This window comes from Notamacropus eugenii, chromosome 1 (assembly GCF_028372415.1).
Source record: "Notamacropus eugenii isolate mMacEug1 chromosome 1, mMacEug1.pri_v2, whole genome shotgun sequence".
Lineage (NCBI taxonomy): Eukaryota > Metazoa > Chordata > Mammalia > Diprotodontia > Macropodidae > Notamacropus > Notamacropus eugenii.
The window spans coordinates 355,512,717-355,535,327 of record NC_092872.1 but is presented as its reverse complement, the minus strand read 5'-3'; the positions used below and the strand labels follow the sequence as shown (position 1 = coordinate 355,535,327).

The window sequence follows — 22,611 nt, the reverse complement described above, 5'->3', positions numbered from 1 at the left end:
TTGATTCTATTACGCAACATAGAGAAAGAGACATTCTAGTTAATGGAAAGTTGCTGCACACATGCATAGATTCCCAATTTTCAAAGTATCAATGGATGTCAATGCAGAGTAACCCATTTTCTACACCTCATTGACTTTGAGGACTTAAGTGACTTGCCTAGGGTCACACAGTCAGTTTTAAGTAAGAGGCAGGCATTGAACAATATTGACTCTATATTCACCATACCTTGTTTATCTATAACTCTCCCAGTGTATGTCTGTCTCTCTTAAATATGATGCCCTCAGCTGGCCACAGTACTCCAGTAGTGGCTTGATCAAGGCATAAGACTGAACGCTATTACTTCCCTCTCTCTAGAAAGTTAATGCTACTGAAAATCGTGTTCTTTTTTTTTCTTTAGCTGTCACATCATACTCTACCCATATCAGGCTTATTGTCCACTAAATAATTGCAATAACAATACATATTCATATAGCACTTTAAGCTTTGTAAAGCAATTTTTAAATTCTGCTTAATGTCGTCATGTTAGTGTTGACCCCATCTTGGTAGAATGCCCAAATCTTTTTGAGTATTGATTCTGTCATCCATATGACATATCTTAATGTCATCTGCAAAAGTGGCAGTCATGGCTTCTATAACTTTATTGAAGTCATTAATAAATATGCTGAATAGAATGGGGCCAAAGGACAGGTATCTGGGGCATTTCACTAGAGAATTCCACTCCCTCCAGGCTCACCCTCGTCCATGAATCATTACTTTGGGACTAGCTACCAACATTCCTGATTAACATTCAGTCCACATCTTTCCAGGCTAGCCACAAGGAGACTGTAACACTCTTAGGACACTTAGGCAAGAGCCTTACTGAAAGTCATATGACTAACATGTCCCTCATCCACCAGGTATCAAAATATTATAATAATAATTTCTGCTGGGTGTAAGAGCTGGGGTTCCACAAACCTCTCCCTCTCTATTAAGGGGCCCCTCTTAGTTCTAGACCCAGGTAATTGAGATCAGTTTTAGTCCTGGAATTTCCTGACCACCTAAAGGGAAGGTTAGAATCTTTTTCTCATGGTCTTTTGTTTTTTTACATCGTTCATCAAAGTCCCAGGGAAAAAATACTTAAAACTTAAGTTTTACCTCATGTCTAGGGATCTCCCCAAAGGTGGGGAAGTAGAAAGTTACTCAATGGACAATGTAGATCAGATATGGGGCAGCTATTATTTCCTCTGCACAAAGAAAATACTTAAAACACATAAGACTCACAGGTTATTGTTGATAAAGACTTAAACATGATACAGTAAGCAATGACTATTATTATGCTTATTCAGGATATTGAAATGTTAAAAAAAATTATAATACTACTGAATTGGAATTTCACCTTCATTTTGATGCTGTACTCCCTGAACACCTCCCTCAAAGTCCATGTCTTTGGTTAAGTCATGCCAGGAGTTGAACTTTTTTTGTTAGAAGAGTGAAGGAATTGGAAATTTTCAAACTGGAGATGCCATTTAGGGTAGAAATAATAATCATCTTCAGCTACCTGGAGATCCCTAAAATTCCTTCTGATTCTAACAGGCATTCAAATATGGAGGCCAAAGTACTGGATAGGAAGTCAGAGGACCTAGTCTGAATCCTGGCACTGATACTTTACCCTCTGGACACTGGTCATTTCATATCTTTGACCTCAGTTTCCTCACTTATAAAATGATGAGGTTGTATTAAATGGCCCCCAAGGTCCTTTTGGCTTCTAAATACTATTACTTGACACTCTATATTGTCCTTTCCAGATCTAAATTGAATGAATACTGTAATTCAGGGGGCAAAGAGGAATGCATTTCTAAAAATAAACAGGCAAATTCAGCAAAGCAGCTTGTTCTTAATTCAAAACCAGTTAGGTTCAATTCTCCACCCTCCACCCTTTCTTTTCCCATAAAAAGAAGTGATCATTTGTCAAACACACCTCTCTCACACTCAACTCAACTCCCTCAAAGAGATTCAGTGAGCGTGCTATTATTACTTGCACAGATTAGGATCTCCACCCCTAGACTGGAAAACTAAATGTTTCTTCAATGTTCCATTCTCTGAAGTCAAACTTGTTCAGTGTTTAATCGATTCCCTACATTGAGTTTGTCAAAACATGATAAAACTAGACGGGCAAAAAGTCAAAGAATGTCTGTGCATCAGACAAAGAGAATGAAAAAGCTGTAAAGGGGCAGGGTGGCAAAGGGGTGGTTTTCATGACTGGGTGTTTCATGAAACTTGGGATGGAGACCAGGTGCTGCTGCCAGTCCTTCTTTGTCATGTCACCTTGGATTAGACACTCTTTGGATCTCAGTATTATCACCTGTCAAATGAAGGGATTAGATTAAGTAATCTGTGATTCCTTATAGTCCCAAATGCTATGAAACCTCTGAGGTCCCACCCAACTGAGAGGTTTTATGTTTCTTTGACTTCCATTAATTGCTCAGAAATGACTAAGAGCCATGGAATGAGGTCAATTAATTTAGAATGGATCATAGTATCACAGGACTTAGTGATGAAAAGGACCTTCCATATCATCTATGTCATCCCCTCACTCTACCACACTCTACTTCCCTCCCTCAGAGGCTAAGAGAGGTTAAGGTCACGCAGGTAGAAAGGAAAACAATTTTGAATTCCAGTCTCAGACCTCTCACTTTAAATGTGATGAATTCCTATATCTCTGACCCAGCTCTATACAGAGCTAGATTCATCTGTGGAACTTGGGAAGTACTGACCAACTGTTATTAAAGATGCCCCTAATCTGCAAATGCAGTGAGTCATTACCAGTTATTAATAACTTAGCTCAAATCATCTTTTCAGTCCAAGATACCAGAAAAGAGCTCATCTTGGCTTGAGGTATCCCTGGATTCTTGAAAAGTATTCCAGAGAAATTTTAATTCTGATAGGACTTACTAAGCCAGAAGGCTTAAAGGAAGGGCTCAGCAAGAGATGATGTCTATGGTCCAGAGATTGGCCTCATTAAGCTTGGAGAGTCTTATCCCCAGAGGCTTATCCGTAATGTTACTGGCTTGTAGGTCTGCTCGTTTGCTTTTTTATTTCAGGAACTGCTGTGGTGTAGATGTAACCACATAGATGAAATCCTTAAAATAAGCATTCTTAATCTGGAATCTACGAACTTGTTTTCTAAAAAAAAATATATGTTGATGATTTTTAACATACTTAGTTTTCTTTATAATCCTATGTATTTTACCTTATGTGTATGTTTACTTTATAATCCTATCTGTTTAAAAACAGTACTCCATAGTCTTCACCTGCTAAAGGGGTCCAGGATACAAAACAATTAGGAACCCCTGCCTTAAAGTATTTAAGTTTTAACCCTATCAGAGAGCAGTAGCAAGATAGGGAGGAGGTTAGCCTAGGGTGAGTGAGTTGCTTGTTTATTTGTTTGTCTGTTTTAATGGGACTGAGAGGTCATCAGGAAAGAGTTTCAGGGAAGGGCAAAGCCAAGGGGCAACCGGAAAATTGTGGAACCCATAGGGCACATGGAGAGTGGAAGAAAGATAAAGTAAAAGGGCAGAACCCTTTGGACCTGCACTGAAACTTTCCAGGCTGACATTAATTTTTAATAAATACTCTCCTTCCCATTATTCATCCAATTATGAATTCTCCTAGCTGTTTGATCATCTTTTCCAGAGATGTCAAACACATGTGGACTTCATTTGCCACACTACCAAGTGCCCCCAGAACCATATTAAAATGTAATTGGGAAATATATAACAGAAGAAATAAAAATATAATTTTTATTTAGCCATTTCAGTTGTGTCCAACCTTGATGACTCTATTTGAGATTTTCTTGGCAAAGATACTGGAGTGATTTGGCATTTCCTTCTCCAGTTTATTTTGCAGATGGGGAACTGAGGAAAACAAGATTAAGTGACTTGCCCAAGGTCACACAGCTAGAAAGCATCTGAAGTCACATTTGAACTCAAGAGGATAAGTCTTCCTGATTCCAAGCCAACCATTCTATCCCCTGCACCACCTAGCTCCCACCACCCCAAATACTATACCATATAGATAATGTTGATGTATGGCTTTCTAGATCTATATGTGTCAGGGCTCCTTATCATGGTTTAGTAACTCCAGTTTCTATTTGAGTTTGATGCCCATAGCAACAACTTGAAAGATTTTTGCTGAAATACAATGTAAAATTGAGATAATAATTTTATCATACTAAATATTGTTATGAATAAGAATATATAAATCAAACTTTACCTACTTTCATAATTCAATGGACCTAGAGAGGAGAGTCTTCCTAACTCAAAATGACCTTGCTTGTAAGCACAGACTACAGCTCAGGGCTCATCAAGAGACATAAGCTCAGTTCAAACTTCGGATATTTTCATCTTCAAGAAATTGTCTCTCTCTTTTTTTTAACAGGATTTATTTTTATTCCTTCTAAACCTTGGGGTGGGGAGGGCCCATATCCTTGCTTTTTTTTTTTACTTACACTTCTGATCTAAATGCTTCAAATACTGGGGGGAACTTTATTTGATTTGTAATTTCCTGAGAGCTCAGTTGGACTCTTCCTCTCTGATTCCTTTCTGAAATATGTCCTCTCATGACTCTGGTGGAAAGCATTCCAGACTAGCATTTGGACTTCACCAAAAAGAAGGAGGAAAGGGAGACTAAGTTTGGTGGCACTGCTGTTTTTCAAAAGAAAGCTGTTCTCATTCCAAAGGGAAGTATATTTAACATCACTGGGCCAGCTAAGTGGATTGATGAACAAAGTACTGAACCTGGAGTCAGGAAAATCCAAGTTCAAAATTTGCCTTAGCAATATGCTAGCTATGTGACCCTAGACAAGTCACTTAGCATCTGCCTGACTCAGTTTTCCTGTCTGTAAAATCAGGATAATAAAAGCAATCCTCAAAAGGTTGTCGTGAGGATAAAATAAGATTTGTAAGATGCTTTGAGAACCTTAAAAAATGCTAATCGTAACATTATTATTATGGGTATTATCTAGAAACTGGGAAAAATAATGCCTAAACTATCTGACTCTCAGAGTTGTGAGAAAAAACACTTTGTAAATCTTAGAGAACTACAGAAAAGTAAAGTACTTTTATTGTTACTATTCCTTAGTTATGAGATTTTCATTTTCTAGGCAGTAGAAAATTTATTTAATTCTTCTGTACCTTGTTATATGACCTTGGTCAAGTCACTTCCCTTATGAGAGCCCATTTCTTCCTCTGTAAAACTACTGGGTTGGACAAAACTAGGAGTCTTCAACTTAAAGTGTACTCCTATTTGAATTTTATAGCATTAATTTATTGCTTTTGTTATCTCTACAGCTACTATGTGACCTTGGGCAAGTGCCATCCCTCCTCTGAGTCTCAGTTTCTGTATCTGTTGAATGAAAAGGCTGGAGAGTAGACAAAGCCTTTTCGAGCTCTCAGTCCTTTGAAGATCGAATTGTGAAGCCCCATCAATGAAGGGCAGAAGTAAATTTAGGGAAGTAACCAAAGAGCATTGGGTTGGGAATTGGGAGATCTGGATTCTAGTGCTATCTCTTCCCTTACTTTTCAATGTGCCCTGATATAGTACAGTGGATAGCCAGACACTGCTTGGTTGAGGTCTCTGGGGCTGGTCACCTGTATCTATCCTCTTCCTTTATCTATCCCTGAAGTTTGACCTGGGTTCATTGTTCTGTGGTTGCCTCTTTTCTTAGTAAAGGAATTAGACTCCTCAATGTTTCATTCCACCCCCATCTTGGATTCCTAAGGAACAAAATCACTTTGGGCTCTAATCTCAGGATTCTGGAACTGCCCCCTTCTCAGGGGAAGAACCTAATACCCAGTATGAATCAGAAAAAGAATGATAAGATACAAGCAACAAAAATATAGTCCCTACCTTTAAAGGGTTTTTATTGTGTGAGGAACATGATGTATTGTTAATGTTGGATATCAGGAAAGAGATGAAGAGATGGGGTCCCACCCAGGGCAAAGTGAAAGATCAAAAAGTCAGAAGTGGGACCATGAATGGTCTAGACTAAACATTTCCTTGGAGGATGATTCTGGGCAGGAACTAGCTAATCAGAGAAGGGTATCTAAGGAGCTAAGCAATAAAGATCCATAGAATGATTAGAAGAGAATCCAATAATGAATTACTACTGGTAATCGATTAACTACTAGTCAATCAATTGAGAAACTAATATTTAAACCTCAGTGGGACATTTGCAGACTTTTTCTTTTTGAGGGCTACTAACTAGCCATTTGACCTCCAGTGAACACCATCTAATCAATGGTTACAAGACTTGTTCTTTCTGGTGATCTCTTTCTCTGGGCGCCATTTTTTAGGTTCCATATTCCATGCCTGCCTTATATTCCCAAGGAACAGAGCCATATTTGACCACAGTTAGTCAGCCAGTAAAAGCCAGTAAATGTCTACAATGTGCCAGGTACCGTATTAAGCAGTGGAAATACAAAGGGAAAGGATGCTCCCTGTTTCAAAGGAATTCACAGTCTAATGGAGGAGACCACATGCAAAGCCCTATGTACAAACAAGATCTAAACAGGAGAATTGAAAATAACCATCAGAAAGAAAGCACTGGAATTAAAGGGGATCATGAAAGGCTTCTTTTGGAACAAAAAGATTTTAATAAGGACTTTGAGGAAGCTGGAAAAGCCAGAGCATCAAAATGGACATGGTTTTCTGCTCCTCTCTGATGTTACTAAATTTCTATGGATTTGGGCAAGCCTTCTTCCATTTTTGTAAGATGCTGGACTGAATTAATGGTCCCTGAGGTCTTTTCTAGTTCTAGCATTCATTCATTCATTCATTCATTTATAGACTTTATTAAGTATCTTCTGCTGTTCAGAGCACTTGGCCAGCTACATGTTTGGGGAGATGCAAAGTTCAACTAAAACTATTCTAGAATTTCCTCACCATACCAACCCAAGGAAGAAATAAAAGAAGTTATAAATATATATTATAAATCAGGCAAATAAAAAATTATACAATTACTTTATTTTAAAGACAAAAAATGTTGAAAGCTATAGGAACTATGATAGATAAAATGACCATCCATTAGCCTAGAGGACGAATGATAGAACATACTATCTACCTCCTGACAGAGATAGATTCAGGGTACAAAGTGAAGCATGTATATCTATTTATGTCTACACATATGTAGATATAAACAGATATATCAATATATATGTATATACAAAGTGAGACATGTGTATTCATATCTTATATATGTGTGTGTATATAAAAGATATAGATAGATATACTTATCTATATTTGTGCATATATAGATATAGATATTCATGTCTCCTTTTGTACCTAAATCGATCTCCATAGATATAGATATTTGTATAGGTACAGATAGACAGAAGTCTATCTATATCTATCTAGAGGGAGAGAGAGATATAAATTTTATATTCTCACCTTATATCCTAAATATATGTGTATATACACACATATACATATATAGTGTATATATGGTATTGAATGAAGCGGACTAGGAGAGAAAATAAATTCTATAATGTTTTTTTAAAAAACTGTTTTTAAAAATTGATTTTAAAAAAACAATTTAAAATAGTTAGAGAATACTCCAGATATGGAATGTTGTACACATTGTCTAATGAGATCATTATTATTAGTTTTAAAACACATCAATAAAACTTTTTTAGAATTCCAAGGAGCAAAAATACATTTCCAAGTTCTAGGAATATGCCCCAATTCAAAAGGTTACCTGGTTACCCTTGCTACAGTAATCATTTATATAGCACTTAAAGGTCTGCCACATATTTGACTCAAAACAACACAAGAAGGTGAGTATTGCAAGTTTTATTATTCTTGTTTTATTATTTCAAGTATATCAAGTTTTGTTATTATTGTTAACAGTGAAACCAAAGTTCAGAGGTTAAATGCTTTATTCAAGATCATTCATCTCCTAAATATCAGAGGTGGAATTCTGAACCCTGATTACTGCTGATTCCAAATCTACTGTTCTTTTCATTCTTCTGTACCGCCAGACTCCACACATACATATTAAAACCAACAAATAGAAACACCAACAAGAAGAAAAAAAGCTAAATATTTGCCCTAGAAAATAAAAATTAACTGAAAAATAAAATGATCAATGCCAAGTATTGACACAATTTTTAAAATATCCCAGAGCAAATGAATTAACTAAATTCCCAAAAGCTAGAAATGGAAATGAAATTATATGATCTCTCCCAAGAGAAACCCTTAATGGATAAAGGACATATTCAAATCAAAGAAATTCAATAAAAACTAACACTGGTAAAAAAAAAAAAAAACAATCACCGACAAAATTTAAAAAGAGGTTAAAGAAAGAAAGTGATTACTGGAAGAAGTCATACCAGAATTAAAGGATGTTATAAAAAAAATTGGAATACCCCAAAAGGAAGAAAAGAAAAATGAGAAAGGAATGTGTACCAAAATGTTTATAGCAGCACTTTTTGTTGCAGCTAACAATTGGAAAGAAAGTGAGTGACCAGTAGATGGGAAATGAATAAACAAGTGAGTGTCTAGTATGTTATGCTTTTAAAAATGATAGAAATGTCTACGTCAGAGAAATCATAAAACATTTATGAACTGGCACAAAGTGAACAATTTATAGCATAAACATCCTAATTAAAACATTGATAACTCTGAGCAGTGCAATAAGCAATTGCTCCTCCAGATGACTGATGATAAAGTATGCTTCCCGTCACTTAGCAGACAGGCAGTGTAGGACAAAAATTGCCAGGACATACTTTTACAGATACAACAAATGTGTAAATCTGTTTTGCTTGACTATTCTTAGAATGATGTGTGAATTACTTGGGACAGGCGTTAATCTTGTAACTAAACATAGTCATGCTTGTATACTTCTGCTGACAGTAGGCTGATACATAATGCCAAACTGTATTGAGCTGTTTCCCTCACTTTTAATTAATTTAGTTATACATATTTCATTTCTTTCCATTGTGTTTTTAATTCTGTGGTTTTTAAAGAATGGACATTACTCCAAGGAAATAGACAAAATATTTATAGTTTTTAAAGAGCACACTTCAATAACTGTTAGAGATATTTTATCAGCTTTTAGTTTTCAGAAATCAAACATTTCAAGGACTATTAAATCCCACAATGAAATAGGATCTATTGATTCTATTTATTAAACTTATTGATCCTTTCCTAAGCTCAAACATAGGTCAAAAACAACAAAAGACTTCAAGAACTGACAAAATTTTTTCTGAAAAACAATCTAATTAGGCAAAAGAAAACAAGTAAAAACCTTCAGAGGGACCTGGCAGTTGGAGATACTATTATTGTAGGCTTCTTTAAATTAGAAGTGGGGGGAATAAAACCATTTTTTTTAAATCTGCTAACCATTTTTATGACATGGGAAAAACAATATGAAGACTAGAATATTGAAGATTAAGTAAGGGTATTTTTACCAACAAAACTCACTTTTTAATTCAAGGCTCTGCCTTTGTCAGAAGAGGTTCAGGTGGATCAAAAATATTTGGACATCTTCATCAAACTACAAAATATTCACCCAAAAAATGTTTGGGAGATTTTTTATTTCTGGTAAGCCTGGAAGTCTGTGACCTGATGCTTACATACAAAAAGGACAGTGAAAGGGTCTGGATGGGATTAAGGAGTGGTAGGTAGTCTGGGATGGGTAAGGTGTAAAAGTGAAAAGACTATCAAGTAGTCTAATTGGGTGATTTAGATGGGATTAAGGAATGGTCTGTATAAGCAAGTAGTCTGGATGGGAGAAGACAGACAGTGTATGTTCATCCTTCATTGCTGAAGAAAACCATGCCATTAGAGAAATAATAACATGACTTGCACTTGACTTTGTTTTGAGTGAGGGAGGGCTGTGCAGGTCACCAGGCTCACTTCTCTACCACAGCCATCTGACTCTAGTGGCCAGATATTTGTCAGAATGACTGGAGAGGACCCAGGATGAGGTAGCAATTGGGGTTAAGTGACTTGCCCAAGGTCACACAACCAGTGAGTGTCAAGTGTCTGAAGTGAGATTTGAACTCAGGTCCTCCTGACTCCTGCACTGGTGCTTTATCCACTGCACCACCTAGCTGCCCTAGACAGACAGTGAAAGAAATGTCAAATAAGCTAATTAGGTGATCTAGGTGGGCTGGAGTGGGCTAGCTGCCATGAGCAGAGGTACCAGTGATCTGGGCTGCTGAAATGTATACGAAAATTCAGGGACTGGATTGTTTTCAAAGACATATCTTCTCTTTTTAGGGGTCCTGGCTTCATCACCCCATCAGAAATATTCATTTTGTTACTGTTTTTCAATATCAAAATTAGAAAAAGAAGTTGTGAAAAAAATAAAAATGAATGAATTTGGGGAGAAAAATTAATTTTTAAATGACCAATGTAGAGAGTGTGATATAAAACCTCTTCAATCAGTCTTTCCCATTCCCCCATAATGCTATTATCCTCTCTCTCAGATTATCTCCAATTTATTCTGTCTATGTCTTGTTTGTTTCATATTATCTGTTCCTATTCCCAGCCTCTAGCAGTCAGTCAGTCAACTGGCATTTATTGAGGTACATGGTTGGTTGGTTGGTTGGTTGGTTGGTTGGTTGGTTGGTTGGTTATTGTCTTTCGTTCTCGAAGAGGACCAAAATGACATCACCATGATACAGAGTAAACAACCAAATTCTGGCTATGCTCTAGGAGTACAAATGTAAGCAGAAAGATAGTCCCTGCTACATTTTAATAGGGGAGAACAATCTATAAAAAGGAGCTGAAGATAGGAAAAGGAAGGTGTGGGGGTGGGGAGGATAAGAGAGAGGAGGCAACTGGAACATGGTAGAGAAAGTCCTATGAAGAAGAGCCAGCATGGCATGGAGAGCAATGAACATGGTTAGCTTGGGCCTCCTCCTTAAATTTAAGGTTCATCCAATTAGAAGGTAAGGCCTCAGGGATAGCAGGTACTTCCAATGTGAAGTATAGTCCAAGAACTCCTCAAGAACTGTTCCTATTTGTGGTTTGGTTTTGGGGGGGTTTTTTGTTTGGTTTGTGTTTGGGGGTTTTTTGTTTGTTTGTTTAGGATCTTTCTTTGTATCTTCAAACACTTAGTACAATGCTTGGCACACTTATTAAATGTTTACTGACTTGACTTCAAAAAATCTATAGAGGAAAAAAATGTTGCTTACTCCAGCAAAATCTGGAACTGCACAGAATACAGAGCAGCTAGAAACACAGGCTTGATAAAGAAGTCAATGAATTTTTCAGACCATTGGGAATCTTGTAGACCCATGTAACAGACCCAGAAAATCTGTTACAAGCTAGAAAATTTCAGGATTATTAACTTCCTAGAAAATCTAAGGGGGAAAAATCAGAACATTTCAAAGTATTGTCAAAGAAATTTTCCTAAAATTGGTAAAACAAATAAACAAAACAAAAACCTGGAAAGCAAAAAGAAACAGGACTTGGACAAATGAAATTAAGATTTAAGTGTAGACATTATACATTTAGGTTCTATAAAGTCTTTGAAACATATGTTCCTTCCACCAATGCAGCCTAACCCCCTTAGAGCTTAATAGATAGGTTTTTGATAGATCTGGTGGCCAAATAACTCGTATCACTGTTGTCAACCTAGTGATGCCTACAAAGGCTTCTGTCTGAGCTTAGCAGGCTTTTCTTCAAACAGAATACATCATTTGAGTCCAAGCCCCAAAATAATAGCACAGAACTTTCCAGAGCTGAGATTGCATGCTCTCCATTGACACAGGAGTCCAGTATTTAGGGAAACCTCCAAGCCCTAATGAGGCATCATGGTAATTTCTCTCTGTTTACATCAGGTTGCCTAGACACATCATTATTAACTCCAAAGCCAGAACAAGGAAGAAAATATTACAAACTTCCAAAAGTACACGAGTCAAACTGTACCAAAGAACATTAACAAGGGTCACAGCAGACTTTTTTATATTTATATTCTTATTAAATATATTTTCATATTAGTCATGTGTTGTAAAAAAAAAGAATTAGAAGGAATGGAAGAAACCATGAGAAAGAAAAAAAAACAAAAGAAGAGAGAGAGGGAGCAAATTCATACTCCATAGTTCTTTCTCTATATGTAAACAGCATTTCCCATCATTTGGAGTTGTCTTAGATCCTTGCATTGCTGAGAAGAGCTAAGTCTATCAAAGTTAGTCATTGCACAATGTTACTATTACTGTGTGCAGTGTTCTCGTTTCCACTCATTTCACTTGGCATCAGTTCATATATGTCTTTCCAGATTTTTCTGAAGTCCACCTGCTCATCATTTCTTATAGCACAATAGTATTCCATTACATTCATATGCTACAACTTGTTTAGTCATTCCCCAATTGATGGGCATTCCCTCAATTTCCAATTCTTGGCCACCAAGAAAAGAGCTGCTAAATACATTCTTGCACATACGGGTCCATTTTTCATTTTTATTATCTCTTTGGGATACAGCCCTGGAAGTGATATTACTGGGTCAAAGGGTATGCACAGTTTTATAGCCTTTTGGGCAAAGTTTCAAATTGCTCTCCAGAATGGTCAGATCAGTTCACAACTCCACCAACAATGCATTAGTGTTCCAATTTTCTCACATCCTCTCCAACATTTTTCATGTTCTTGTTTTGTCATGTTAGTCAATCTAATAGGTGTGGTGTGGTATCTCAGAGTTGTTTTGACTTGAATTTGTCTAATCAATAGGTATTTAGCACACATTTTTCAAAAGATTATAGATAGCCTTAATTGCTTCCTCTGACTACTTCCCGTTCATATCCTTTGACCATTTATTGGGGAATCACAGTAGACTTTTCAAAGAAAACAAGGGCAAATTGGAAATTTTGAAATACACTCACAAAATTAGAAACACAGGCCAAGAGTTCAGAATTCTCTTACCAGAAAAAAAAAACTCATGATAGGCTAATAAAAATGGAAGGTGAATAAGAAGTTAGCAGACTAAAATGTTTACAAAGACAAGTCTTCTAACAACAAAAAAGTCTAGCAAGAGATAAACTTCCTAACTGAAAAGATAAGTATTTAAAACAATTTATTCTTCTTCAATCAAGTTCTTAAAAATAGGTGAAAAACTCTTTGGTCACTGTAATGGCTATAAATAATAGGTTCAGAAGATTATTCCCAAGAAAACAGAAGAGATAAGGGGAGACAGACAGAGAGGAGGAGGAGGAAAGGGAGAGGAGAAGAAGGAGAAGAAGAAGAAGAAGAAGAAGAAGAAGAAGAAGAAGAAGAAGAAGAAGAAGAAGAAGAAGATGATGATGATGATGATGATGATGATGACGATAATGACGACAATGGCTAAGAGGGAGAGATAATAATCCCAAAAAGAGGAAAAATTAAAAGAAATCTATATAGTTCATCTAGAGACCTGTGATTTTATTGATGTAAGAAGTTAGTGAGGAAACCCTCTACATTAATGTAGATCAGCAACTTTTTAGCAACCTACAGCATTAGAAAATTTCCTGGGGTTATTGAGGGATAAAGTCATTTGCTCAGGGTTGTTGTTGTTCAGTCACGTCCAACTCTTCATGACCCCATTTAGGGTTTTCTTGGCAAAGATGCTTGAAGTGGTCTGTCATTTCCTTCTCCAGTTCACTTCACAGATGAGAAACTGAAGTAAGAAAGATTAAGTGACTTGTCCGGAGTCACACAGCTAGTAAATGTCTGAGACCAGACTTGAAATCAGGAAGATGAGTCTTTCTGGTTCCAAGCCTGGCATTCTATCCACTGTGCCACCTAACCGCCTTGCTAGAGTTACACAAAACCTTAAAGCGGCCAGATTGGAATCCAGATTTTCCTATCTCTGAAGCTCACATGCTCTCTACTACTCCATGTGGCCTCTCAAATTTGGATTAAAAATAGAAATAATAATTTTTAAAAGTATATATTCCTTTACAATACAATGACTAAAGAAAAAACAAATCCTCCTGTTTTTATATGCATTGGTTTTGTTTGTGCAGAAACTTTTTAATTTTATGCAATCAAAATTGGCATTTTACCTCTTTTGAGTCTTTCTTGTTTGATCATGAACTCTTCCCCTTTCCACAGACTTAATAGATAAACTATTATATGCTTCTATAATGTACTTATGATATAATCCTTTATGTATCATTCATGTTCCTATTTGGAGTTTACCTTGCTGTGTGGTATGAAATGTTGAGCTACACATAGTTTCTGCCAGATTGTTTTCTAGTTTTCCCAGATTTTGTGAAATAATGAGTTTATGCCCCAATAGCTGGGATTTGGGGGTTTATTAAATACAGTTTATAGTGCTAATTTCCTTCAATATGTTATGTAACTAAACTATTCCACAGACCAACCACTCTATTTCTTCTCCAGAATCAAATTTTTGGACAATTATGACTTTGTGACATAGTTTGAGATCAGGTACTGCTAGACTGCTTCTTTTCAATTTTTTTATAATTGATTCCCTTGATATTTATGATATTTTGTTCTTCCAGATGAATTTCATTATTATTTTTTCTGGCTCTATAAAGTTGTCTTTTGGTGGTTTAATTGATATCCGAATATGTACTGAATAAGTAAATTAATTTGGGCAGCATTATAATATTTATTACTTTCACTCAGCCTTTCCATAAGCAAATAATAGTTCTTCAGTTATTTAAATTTGCTTTTATTGGTGTAAATTATGTCCGTAGAGTTCCTATGTATGTCTTGGCAGGTAAACTCCCAAGTATTTTATATTGTCTGTAGTTATTTCAAATGGAATTTCTCCTTCTATCTCTTCCTGTTGAGTTTTGTTGGTAATATATAGAAATACAGATGATTTGTATGGGTTTATTTTACATCCTGAAACTTCACTGAAATTGTAAATTGTTTCAATTAAGTCAACTCTTTTGGGTTCTTTAAGTAAAACATCAGAACATCAGCAAAAGATGATAATTTTGTTTGCTTTTTGCCTATGTTTATTCCTTTAATTTTCTTTTCTTGTCTTATTGCTACAGCTAGCATTTCTAGTGCTCAATAGAAATGGCCATAATAGACATTCTTGCTCCACTCCTGATCTTATTGAAAAGGTTTTTAGCTTGTCCCTATTATAGCTAATACTGGTTCTTGGTTTTAGATATATACTACTTATCACTTTAAGGAAAGCTCTGTTTATTCTTATACTTTCTTATATTTTTAATAGGAATGTATTGTATTGTGTTAAGTTTTTTCTGTATCTATTAGAATAATCATATTTTTTATTATTAATAGGGTCAATTGTGCTTATAGTTTTCTAATATTGTACCAGCCCTACATTCATATATAATCCAGGCTGGTTATAGTATATGGTCTTTATGATGTATTGCTGTAATCTCCTTGCTACTATTTTATTTAGCATTTTTATATCAATATTCATTCAGAGATGTTTGCATTGTTTACTAGATCTAGAGGCCATATTCCTTCTATTCTTACTGTTTTTCCTAGTGATTTATCTGTTTATGTTCAAGGTTTTTGAGGGTTTTTTTTCTTCCTGTAATCTTTGGCAATTTTTGGTCTTTTTTTTCTCTTTTTTTTTTTCTCTTATTCACTTTCTGACTCCCTCTCCTTTATCTGTGGTTTTTTTTTTGCGGGCTGGATCTCAAAGCATCTCAGCCACCTCCCATGTAAGCAGCCTAGGTCTCTGCCCCAACTAACTTCTGAGTAGTCAGAACTGGCCCTAGTTGAGCCAGCTCTTTGTCTTAAGCTTGGTGGAATCTTACACAACCCCCTAGTCCCCAAGAGCCCATGTGCGCACACACACACACACACACACACACACACACACACACACAGAGTGTCCTGTCCTAATATCCTATCTGATTCTATCTGCTTCTTGTTCTTTGGCCTGGCACCAGCAGTTCAGAGCTTGGTAGTGTTAGTGCGACAGAGCTGTCTGCCTTGACACCAGCAGTTCAAAGCTTTGCAACACTGGGACTTCAGAACTGTGACCCCTGGAAAGCTTTAGCTCCTGAAATAATATAGCTGCCTGCCTGGCTGTTGCATCCAGAGCAAATTTCTGTAGCCTGCAGTTGTAGTCTCCACATCACTGGAAAGAGGGATGGGGGATCAGAGGATTTTGTTGTAAGCCTGTGTCCTGTGCTTAAGTCTGCTAGTATAACCATGCTGCTGCTGGTGTGAGAGGTGAGAGAGGGGTGTTGAGTGAACTTAAGGTGAGTAAGACTCAGTTCATGGGTTTGGGGTATTTTGTTTTTTACCTCTTTTTGGATTCTGAGTGTCCTAGAGCATGGAGAAAGCTGAAGTTACTTTATCTTTGGCATGTGGTTTCTATATTGGAAAAGTTTGAAAGGTCACTGGGATTAGATAAAATGTTCAGTCCTTTACCTTGTTGTTCACATGACCAAAAAGACTATTTCAGTACTCATTAGGGAAATTGATCCATAGTTTTCTGTTTCTGTTTTCTCTTTCCTTGGTTTAGGGATTAAGACCATGTTTGTATCATAGGAGGAATTTTGTAGGAGCTCTTCTTTACTTATTATTTCTAACATTTTATACAGTATTGGAATTACTTGTCTTTAAACATTTGGCAGAATTTACTTGTGGGGCAGCTAGGTGGTGCAGTAGGATAAAACAATAGGCCTGGAGTCAGGAAGACCTGAGTTCAAATATGGCCTCAGCTACTTACTAGCTGTGTGACCCTGGGCAAGTCATTTGATTCTGTTTGTCTCAGTTTCTTCATCTGCAAAATGAGCGGGAGAAGAAAATGGCAAATCATTCTAGTATCTCTGCCAAAAAAAAAAATCAAAACAAAACCCAAATGGGGTTATGAAGAATTAGACACAACTAAAATGACTAAACAACAATGATCCACTTGTAAATCCATCTGGTTCTAGATTTTTTTTTTCCTTTGGGAATTCATTTATGACTTGTTCAATTTCTTTTTCTAAGATAGGATTATTTAAGTATTGTATTTCCTGTTCTGTTGATCTGAGAAATTTATATTTTTGTAAGTTTTCAATCATTTTATTTATTGTCAGTTTTATTGTCATATTTTTGGGTAAAACAGCTCCTAATAATTGCTTTCATTTCATCTTCATCGGTTGTGAATTCATCTTTTTTCATTTTTATACTAGTAATTTGATTTTCTTCTTTCTTTTTTTAATCAAATTAGCTAATAGTTTATCTATTTTATTTTTTCTTTAAAAAACAGCTCTTAATTTTATCAGTTCAATTTTTTGCTTTAATTTTATTAATTTCTTCTTTACCTTTCAGAATTTCTATTTAATATTTAGTTGGAGATTTTTAACTTGGTAGTTTTCTAAGATTTTTAATTTCATGACCGGTTCATTAATCTACCTTTTCTCTCTTTTTTTTTCATGTAAGCTTTTAGAGATAAAAAATTTCTCCTAAGTACTGCATTGGGGTATCTTATACATTTTGGTATGTTGTCCCATTGTTGTCATTATCAAATTATTAATCATTATCAAATTTTTTATTGTTTCTATGATTTGTTCTTTGACCCACTCATTCTTTAGAATGAGGGTTTTTTTATTTTATTTCCAAATAATTTTATACCTATGCTTCAAAGGTGCTTAGTTAAATGCAAATTTTATTGCAATGTGGCTATAAAATAATGGATTTAATATTTCTGCTTTTCTGCCTTTGTTCGTGAGGTTTCATTGACCTAATACATGGCCACTTTTTGTGAAGGTGGTGACTGGTTGGTTGGTTGTTGTTCTTCATTCTCGAAGACAAAAATTACATCACTATGCTAGAGTCAAGTTTCAGTGTGTCCAACCGTGGCTGATCAGACCAATAAGAGCTCAGAATGCTCTTCCACAGGTCAGGCACAAATAGTCCATATAAACATTTGGGGTGGATTCTCTAAATTTGTGCATCCTGCATTTCCTTTGAGCTATTTCAATTCTGCACCTTCTCTGATGTGGACATACCATGCTGAGTGGTCCTGTGCAAATGCCCCCCATGCCACACAATCATTTCCAAAGTTCTTAAGAGAGACCTTGAGAGTGTCCTTGTATCACTTCTTCTGACCACTATGTGATTGCTTGCCCTGCATGAGTTCTCCATAAAACAGTCTTTTTTGGCAAGCACACATTTTGCATTCAAACAATGTAGCCAGCCCATCGGAGTTACACTCTCTGAAGCAGAATTTGAATGCTTGGCAGTTTAGTTCAAGTAAAGACCTCAGTGTCTGGTACCTTATCCTAGCACATGATCTTCAGAATCTTCCTGAGACAATTCAAATGGAAGCAGTTCATTTTCCTGGCATGGCAATGGTATATTGTCCAGGTTTCACAGACATACAACAATGAGGTCAGCACAAAGGCTCTGTAGACCTTTAGTGTGGTGGTCAGTCTAATACCTCTTCTTTCCCACACTTTACTTCAGAGCCTCCCAAACGCTGAACTAGTTCTGGTAATGCGTGCATCAACCTCATTATCAATGTGTACATCCCTGGAAAGTATACTGCCAAGGTAAGTGAACCTATCCACAGTGTTCAAAACTACTCCATTTGCTGTAACTGATGGTTCCACGTATGGACAGTGTGGTGGTGGCTAATGAAGCACCTGTGCTTTCTTGGTGTTATTTGTTAGTCCAAAATTAGCACAAGCAGCAGATTAATGATCCATACTTTGATGCATCTCAGCTTCAGAGGCTGCATTGAGTGTGTGGTCATCTACATACAGAAAATCATGCACCAACATTTGGCTTCTGTAGCCTTTTCAAGTTGAAGAATTTACTATGAGTGCAGTAACTGACCTTGGTGCCATGTTCATCCTCATTGAAAGCATTTGACAACATAGCTGAAAACATTGTGCTAAAAGGCATGGGAGCAAGCGCACAGCCTTGTTTCACTCCACTGATGACCGGGAAGGCAGGAGAGCATTGTCCATTTTCTAGGACCCAGGCAAGCATGCCATCATGAAATTGACATGCAATACTGATGAACTTCTCTGGGCAGCCAAATGTTGACATAATTTTTCCATAAGCCCTCATGACTAACAGTGTCAAAGCCTTGGTCAGATCTACAAATGTTTTGTGCAGACCTCTACTCTGCTCCTGGCATTGCTCCTGGAGTTGTCAGGCAGCAAACACCATATCAACTGTTCCTCAGCTCTTTCTGAAGCCACACTGGCTCTCAGGTAGATGATCACCTTCCAGGTGAAGGATGAGTCTATTAAGGAGGACTCTGGCAAGAATCTTGCCAGCAATGACTAAGAGAGAGACCAAGAAACCAAGGAGCGAAGGTTCTATGCACACCTGAAAATAGGTGTACTCTTCTCTGGTGTCACTCAATATTCTCCTGAGGTTTATCATAGCTAAGTTTTCTAAAATTCTATTCATCTCTTATACTCCTTTCTTATTTATCTTATAGTTAGCTTTATCTAGTGCTGAGAGGGGTAAATTGAGGTCCCACATTATTAGTTTTATTTCTTATTTCCTCCTATAACTAATTTAACTTTTCCTTTAAGAATTTAAATGCTGTACCATTTGGTACATGTAATGACTTTAATTCATTGTCTGTGGTACCTTCTAAAAATGTAGTTTATCTCTTTTAATTAGGTCAATTTTGCTTTTGCTTTGTCTAAAATCATGATTACTGCCTCTGCCTTTATTACCTTGCTGAAGCATAATAGATTCTGCTCCAGTCTCTTGTTTTAATTCTATGTGTATCTTTCTGTTTCAAGTATGTTTCTTATAAATAGCATGTTGTTAGATTCTGGTTTCTAAACCATTATGCTATCCCCTTCTGTTTTATGGGTGAGTTCATTACGTTCACATTCAAAGTTACGATTGTTAACTGTATAAGAATAATGAAATATATCAGATACTTGAACATTAACTTATCAAAACCTATAATGCGACTGTTTGAAGACAACTTCAAAATGATGTTAATAGAAATAAAAAAAGAAATGAACAAATAGATATCATTAAACTAAACTCTGTCCACTCAGGGATGCTAAAACTGTTGCGGTTTCATGATGTGTTGTAGTGGAACTGTCTCAAAGAATTCAGTCAGACCACCTCAAATCCAAGTATAGGGATTTACTGAAATTGATGGCTTTCATGAAACGTGCTAAGTTCCAAGAGGAACCAGCAACTTCAGAGAAAGCAAGATAGATTTTTATAGGGTAAAGAGGGATTTATATAACAGAAATTATGAATATTAAAAAGGCAAAAGGGGGTTTGTTTTGGGATTAGGTAATAGGGCAAGAGTCTCTTCTATGGTTCAGTGGTTAAACATTCTAATCATGCTGCCCTCCAATTGGCTAGCAATTGTGGTCCTGTCTGGTCAAGATGGATAGTTAGTTATTTTGTCCTCTCTTGCGCTAAATGGAAGATGTAGTTGTGGTTGAGTACAAGAACACACCTGTTCAAATATGAAGAGTGGGTCTGGGGGCAGTGGCTAGCTAGAGGCAGTGGCTAGGATTCCATCACATGGACACGCCTGCTGTTTCGGTGAGAACCATGAGTTTATAGTGTGTTGCAGCGGGGAGGGTGACTAGGTAGGGGCAGTGAGCCTGCTCTTTAGTGGGGCCTATAAGGAAGTTAGAATATTGGGACTGGGGGCAGCTTTATTAAGATTCCATCAATATGGTCCTCTATTTGTGATTAGGACAAACAAATGTAAAAAAAGAAAAAAAAAGCCAATGCTTCTTAAACCAATTTATAGATTTAACATAATAGCAATCAAAATACAACTAAGTTATTTCATAGAATTAGATAAAACTATAAGGAAATTAATGTTAAAATGGGAAAAATATTAGGAAGAATAATGAACAAGAAATTTGAGGGAGAATTAGTGCTATCAGATCTCAAAATATACTACAAAATAGTAATTATGAAAAAATAGTAAAAAAAATAGAATTATGTCTATTATTGGAAAAAAGAATAGAGAACTTAATAGGACAGATTAGAAAATTCAGAAATAGAACCATATGCGTATCATGATAATATTTTACAGACCCATGTATACAAAAACCCTGAAGGAATGGAAATACTATTTAATAATAACCATTGGAAAAACTGGATGGCAGTATGGCAGAAATTAAGTTTAGATCAATATCTCACATATAATAAAATGTAGCTGGATAAGCAATCAAAATATTCTTTTAATGAAAGAAAAGTTGTCTTAAAAATGGAGATCAAGGACATTTTCAAGAAAAGAGGAAATTGTGCAAATATAAAAGGATTTTGCTAAAGTTTTTTTTTAAACACTGGCGGGGAAAGTTTCATTCTACGTATCGAATAATAGCTGCTATCCAAAATCGAGATTAGTAATATACACTACACATTGATGAAACAATGATCAAAGGATGTTTTCAAAGAATGGAAATGAAAATTCTCAAGTTTTCTAATAATAATAGAAATATAAATTTAAATAACCTTAAGCTATCATTTTATACCCACCAGAATGGCAAAATGAGCAAAAAAACCAGCAAATTAAATGTTGGAAGAGCAGGCATTCTACAGGAAGCAACATGTTAGGAAGATAACTCGTAGAGCCTAGCTGAAAGGTACAATTAAAGAAAACTTTGTGAGGATTCCACAGAGAGAAAGAGACTTCCAGTAACTATAAACTGTACTGGTAAAGGATGCTAGACTCGAGATGTGGGCCCTGGGCTGCAGTCAGCTTCTTTGGGCCTCAGGAAAGTACCTAAATAATTCTGTTTGCTCCTAAGGATAGTTCCGAAGGGCTGTTTACCTGGAACTCTCAGAATGGTATGAGTACACAGGCTCAAAGCTGTTCTTGAGACTTCTTGAAGAAGCCAAACCTCAGAGACCAAAAAAGTTTAAGTGACTTGCTTAAGATCACACAGACAGGTAGCAAAAGTGGTATTTGAATTCAGGCCCTCCAGTTTAAAACTGATCATACCCTAGTCCACAATTCTAGGCCTAGGGTACACGGATGGGTTGTGTGTGGTACAAGAAGCAGCCACACTAATCAGATCCATCAAAATATGGAAAGAGAATTATTCTTGTATTTTTTGCTTTAGATTGTAGGTTTCTTGAATAATGGGACTGTCTTATTTTTTTATCTCCTTAATCTTATATACAGTTAAATATTAAAATGATATTTAAATTAAAATGTTTAAAAATCTTTAAAATGTTTCTTAAATTATATTGATTTAGAATTATCTTAAGTTTAATAAATCTTGGATGATAAGCAGTTGTTTTCTGTTAAATATAAAACAAGAAGATAGAGGTTTAGATAACAGCTTTAAAAAGATCTCACTTAGAAAGAAGTGCTTTTATTTAAAGAAGTAAGCTATTATTTCTTTTGTTTTCTTTCTTTATGCAAGGAAATATGGGTTAAGTGGCTTGCCCAGGGTCACACAGCTAGTAAGTGTCAAGTGTCTGAGGCTGGATTTGTCAGATCCTTCTGACTCTGGGACCACTGTATTCACTGCACCACCTGGCTGCAACTTATAGATGATTATTTCTTGAAAAACATAGGGCATGTGCAAAGTATTTTGCTCTATGGGTTCCTTTGTCTTCATCTAACCTTGTTTGCCAGTATAGATCGTGGTTTTTATTCAGAGGCAATGTGGGGTAGTAGAAAGAGCCTTGGCCTTAGAATCAAAATACCTAGGTTCAGATCCTGGCTCTAGTACCACATA

The 22,611-nt window shown here is 36.2% G+C and overlaps 1 protein-coding gene across 2 annotated transcripts in view; it reads left to right on the top strand.

Moving 5' to 3' along the window:
• The window catches only part of EVL (Enah/Vasp-like), a 262,474-nt gene that overhangs the window by 27,653 nt on the left and 212,210 nt on the right, over positions 1-22,611 (top strand). Inside the window, exon 1 of one of the 2 annotated variants that reach the window (XM_072630245.1) lies at positions 16,158-16,179. The exons of the other annotated variant lie outside the window; for it this stretch is intronic. The gene's annotated coding sequence lies outside the window, so the exon portion shown is untranslated. Of the gene's footprint in view, positions 1-16,157; positions 16,180-22,611 lie in introns of those variants that run through there. 2 annotated transcript variants of the gene reach the window in all.